Genomic DNA, 6,090 nt, shown 5'->3' on the forward strand with positions numbered 1-6,090 from the left:
CTTGCTTTCTTGGAAAATAGTCCCTTTCGTGCATGGCGCCGTCTTCGGTATTCTCACACCGGGGTTCCCCATGTGACGATCCAAGACCTCTCAACTTCCCATCTTTTACCGGAATAAACGGCGGCGTTTCGGATTCAACCGGAATAGTGTCTACCATCACCGGAGGGTCCTCGTTTTTCATGGCAAACCCGCTGATCATCTTTTCTTCTCCCCACACAATAAAATTTGGAGTCCATTCCCCATCCTCCTCGTGAACCCACACACTGAACTGTTGGCCTTTCCACGAGATACAAATTTCTTCCGAGATCTTCGCTCCATGATTAACTTCAACCGCCAACTTTTCAAACGAGAGACACCCATCACTTTTCGAGGCTTCAGAAGGAAGTAAAATCTTCCCGAAATGCTCACCAATCGTGTTGAAAATGCCCCTATCCCACAGGGTCGAAGGGACACCCCTAACAATCAGCCAAGCTACCCGACGATATACCGCTCCATACTCTTCTCTGGTCATCATGCTTGACGCCCAGGTGGACCAAAACTCTTTACGTCTGAGCAAGAATTCCATAGCAGTTTCCTTATCCTGAAAGCATAGCATGACTCTCATACCTCCAAGATAAGCCGTCTTTGCTCCCAACATATTCTCATCCAACAAAAAAGTTTCCAATCTGTTAAGGGTTTCCCAACAACTAACTTCTCCAACCAATGTCGACCCTGTCCAAGCTTTATCAGCCTCCGTTGTGACCGGGTTGATGAAGATGGTTTTTTTTTCCGCCACAGTTGAGGGGTCACCTGTAACCATATTCCGGAACGATTTCCCAAAGCCATCCGACAACGATCTTGTTTCCTGAAGAGCCTCCTTGCCTTTACAGCTACCTCCTACCTTCTCCGGGTGACCCGCAAACTTCCCAGTCTGGGGCTTTTGGACCGCAGAACCGTCTCGATTAAACCTAGCAATATTCACCCCAAGTTTTGCCCCGTCGATCGAAACTTCGTTCAACACTTGAAGCCAATCATCTCCATTTGTAACCCTCTTTAAACGTATGAAACCAAAGTGATTTCCAGCTCTGTCTATCTTTTTAGGGACGAAGGCGTCCCCTAAGTTATCAAGGAAGTCAAAAGCTTTCCAGAGTTTATCGCTCGAGCAGCCCTCGGGAAGATTGGAAACGAAAAACGTGGTCGAATTTCTTCTCTCCTCCTCCTCTCTAGCCCATCTCTTCTCCTGTTGCTTTTGTTTCCTGCTCAAAACCGGCTGCCACGTCTCCTCTCTTCTGTAATAGTTGTTCTTGATTCTCTGCTGCTCCTGCGCTTTGTGTTGTCTTGTGTAATCCAAATCTTGTCTAGGCCACCTTTCTTCTGTGCGAAGTCTCCCTCTCTGCGCTCTGGACCCCATTTGTGTAATCCTCTCTTTTTTCTTGTTCATATATATTATATATATAATATACGTACTATTTTAAGTTGGGAGTCGAACTCTCGCCGAGCTTTGACTTGTTCTGGGCGGGTCATAACGTAAAACGCCCAAAATAGTGCTTTGGTATTTGCAAACCAGTTAACCGCCTAAAATATTACCATTTTAATAATTTTAAATGGAGCCCCCAAAATGGTTTTTTTAGCTAAAGATTAGTCTAGCTAAAAAAAAGAGGTATTTTTCATAAAGTATTGTATTTTCTAAGCTATTTTAGGAGACCGGCTAAAAATATGTATGTATGTACATGTATATGTGCAAAAAAATTGGTCGATCGAGTTTGACGTTATTACTAATATAGCGTGTAACAGGTTCATTAAGAGTCATCATAACTATTGGAGTGAAACTTTGGATATGGGAAGATGCGGGTGGATGAGAAATCACGAGAGACCGGCGAGAACATCGCCTCGTCGATAGGGTACCTTCCAAAACCAACACCAAACGGCATGGCCATATCCCAAAACCACTATGACGAGCCTAACTGTAACAAGCTTGAACCTAAAAACAAGCTCTTTAAGTAAACTAGCCCGAACTCAACCCAGCTCATGAGCCTAAACGAGTCATTGAAAATATAATTTTTAATAAATATATTCGATATATATCACATTTCATAAGTCCGTACAATTTTATCTCTTTAACAGTTTTCAAGTTTTTCCCATGATTTGCTATTGAAAATTAACCATGATATCCATATTACATAAACAATAACTGCTATAGGAAATTAACCCTTATGTTTATATAAGATTTTTTTATGACACCAAAAAAGATAACACACAAAAACAGTTTCATAAATTTATTAAATTTTGTACAATCATGACATTTTTTTTTCTTGACACGCATTTAAATGTCATAAAATAAGCGTGTGTCATTATTCACGTGTCAAGATAGATCTTGTTTTTTATGACGCTAAAAGGATGACACAAAAAAAGTGTGTCATAAATATATTGAATTTTGTAAAACCATGACATTTTTTTTCTTGACAGTCACTTTCGAATGTCATAAAATGAGTGGGTGTCATTGTTTGTGTGTCAAGATGAATCTTGCTATTTTTTTATGACGCTAAAAATATGACACACAAAAAAGAATGTCATAGATTTATTAAATTTTGTAAACCATGACATTTTTTTCTTGACATACGCTTTTGAATGTCATAAAATATGTGCGTGTCATTGTTCGCGTGTCAAGAGAAATCTTTTTTCTAGTAGTGCTCGCTAAATCATTATTCTGATTCAGAAGTGTCGTGAGAGCTTCATTAAAGGTTTTTGGGTCCGCTACTGTTTTAAAATTAACGAAATATGTCCCGTACCCTACGTCCACTTGCCCAAAGATATTTTTGGTGTTGTACCTGATGTAGCACTGATTGTACCAAAGCCTAGCATCGGTGTGGCTTGGACAAGTTGTTTTTATTTCTTTCACAATGTTTTGGATGCAAGTGGAGCACTCTTCGGGTGGCATGTCTCCTCGGCATTGGGCTAAACCAAACACGCGGGCTTGACCTGAGCCGAATGCGACTACACTGTAGCCCGATGTGGAGATGGCTTGGAATAGTTTGGTTAGAACTGTATTGATGTTATTGGCAATTTCAGTGGTGGCGGTATTAGAGTTTTCGTTACATAGTAATTGGGCTTGGGTAGAATATATGTAGAGAATGCATATGGAAAAGATAAGTAGGAGATATTGGTGAGTAAAGGCCATTGGGATGTATTTTGAAAATGGATGAGCTTGTTTGTCTATATATAGATAGTCTCAAGTTACATCTCTTTTCCTCCTTATTTTTATTTATTTATTTATTTTTATTTTTTTTTTTGCAAATTTTAATCAGTAATAAATTGTTAGTAACAAGAAATAGAGTTAAATGCCATTTTAGTCCATGTGAATTGGGTCATTTTGACAGTTTAATCAAAAGGTTTTATTTTTCGCTTGTGAGTCCAAAAAGGTTTCATCGTTGTCATTTTAGTCCACTGGATTAACTTCATCCATTTTTTCTGTTAACGACAAGGGCAATTTAGTCATTTTATATGTAATTATGTGAACTACAAGGGCAATTCGGCCATATAAAATGACCGAATTGGCTTTCTAGTTAACAAAATTAATAGATGGAGTTAACCCAGTGGTAAAATCAGGGGCGGTTCTTAGAAGGCCTGTGCCTGGGCCACGGCCCTGGCAAGTTTTTCGGCCGTAATGCTAATTTTCCGCATTTCGATCGAAATTTTTTATATATACTATGTTCGGCCCGGGCATTTTTTAGTGCCCGTGTCTTTCGACCCTGGGACGTTTAACGGGCAAGATCCGCCACTGGGTAAAATGGTAATGGTAAAACCTTTTTGGACCCCACAGGTAAAAATGAAACCTTTGGACTAACAAAATGACCCAAACAACTCTAAGAAATAACTAGCATACATGTATTTAATAGAGATGGGATCAAATACAAACCTCAATATGTGTAAGAACTATAAGAACCAACCACTATTAGAAATGTGTCATTCATTAAAAAAACTAGACAAGGGTATTTTAGACTTTATCACTCTATTTTTTGAATTTAATTAATTCCAAATTTTAATTATCCCCTATATTCATGCACTATTTCAAATCAAAATTTGAAAATTTCCAACAACAGGCACTTTGTAAATCAGCACAATCTTCACAAATCGCAACAATAGGCACTTTGTTAATCAGCACAATCTCCGCTAACAATAGGCAATTTGTTAATCAGCACTTTGTTACAAATTATTACAACTATATGATTGTTTTAAACTAAGATAAAAGTCAATAAAGATAAGTACCAAGAATTCAAATAAAGAAATAAACAGATAAACTAAAATAAAAACTTGAAATTAATTTTCCATTACGCAGTTAGCATGTGTATTTACATAAATTTAGTTTCCTGTTGTGCTTGTTTTTCAAGTGCAGCAAAAAACAAATTTAATTCCCTGTTGTGCTTGTTTTTCAAGTATTGCTAAAACATCTGCTACTTACTTTTTTCAGTATCTTTTTAATGTGTTGTTTACACATGTGCTGGTATGTTTCTAAAGTTCTGTTAGCACATGTGCTGATATGTTTTTAAAGTGTTGTTAGCATATGTGCTGGTATGTTTTTAAAGTGTTGTTAATACACGTGTTGGTTAGTTTTCAAAGTGCTAATTCAAATCACCTTCAAGCAGGATAAAATCTTATGGGAAGAATATATAACAAATTTTATGAAATATCTCGATGGGCAATTATATTGTAATTAACACATAATCAGCACAATTATAAAACATCTTTTGGTAACTTTTTTAAAAGTTACTTTTATAAATAAAAAAAAAGTATAGCAACATGGTACTCATATTAATGATAAAAAATACTTGATTTTATGGTATATTTTTTTTTTAAAAACAATGAAGTATATAAAAGTTATTTTAGTTTAAAAAATCTTGGTGTAATTTGTATTTAATTGAAAATGTCAAATGACTAGCAATTTTACATAAGAGTAAACTGCAATTTTACCCCCTGAGGTTAGGGGGTCATTGGCATGTCTACCCCCCTAAGAAAATAATTGCAATTTTACCCCCCACTGTTTGCTGTTATGTTGCAACCTTACAAAGTTGTTGACTAATCTGTTGACTATAACTTGAAATGACTATAATGCCCTTTCATATTACCCCCTGTGTTTTTGTGCACTCTGTGATATTACCCCCTGCCACCACTGCCACCGCCATTCACCACCACTGCCACCTCCAGCCACCACCCTCAACCATTTTTCAGTGTTTTGTCACTAATTAAGCAATCTTGCACATGTTTATCATAATAAATTAAGCAATCTTAACATCCTCCATAGCAACTTCCATCAACACCGGTCATCTTCTCCGACCACTCATCTCCGGTGTTGATGACAGAGCACGGCGTCCAATGGCCACCATTAATGCAAGGTAATGGTTGCATCAGTCACATCAGTGTTGACATAATGGTGGTTGCGTGGTGTCGACACTGGGACCATTATTTTACCAAAATCAGCCCATCTATTATCATGAGTGCTCTCACTTAAAAATAGACATTCCACTCATCCTCCTTTTAGCTAACTTTTTAATAGCTCGATTGAGATAAAAACACAACTCATATATAGACTATTTCAAACATTAAATGGGTCGAACGAGATACCTGAAGCTACTGTGTAAGCAGTCAGCAAAATCACCAAAACTTCATGACATTCATGTTAACCAACTATACAACACATAGTTATTAACCAGGGTTGATAACTCATTGTAAAAAGAAAATTATGACTTAAAAAAAGGAAAATAGCTATAGCCACAACAAAATTGGCACATGGAGTGTTTGTATTTGTGGACTGTGAAATAAAGTTGAATGAGGTGGTAGAGTGAAATTCCCATTTCACTCGAGCATTGTCACAAGGTTTCAGCAATCATTTTGCAGATCTCTCAAAGCAAGAGGGATATATCCTTGGAAACATCAACATCTTCTGAAAAGGTTTCCTCACTATCTCCTGAACGAGAACGTTTCTTGGACAGGGAATCGAGCACTTCAACACAAACCTTCTCGTTTAGCCCAGCCGGTTTTAACTCCTGTAAGACGGAAAGAGGTTTACCAAAACAAGTTGAAACTTCACTTACATATGGGTAGGTCAGCCTCTCC

This window comes from Helianthus annuus, chromosome 3, assembly GCF_002127325.2.
Source record: "Helianthus annuus cultivar XRQ/B chromosome 3, HanXRQr2.0-SUNRISE, whole genome shotgun sequence".
Classification (NCBI taxonomy): domain Eukaryota; kingdom Viridiplantae; phylum Streptophyta; class Magnoliopsida; order Asterales; family Asteraceae; genus Helianthus; species Helianthus annuus.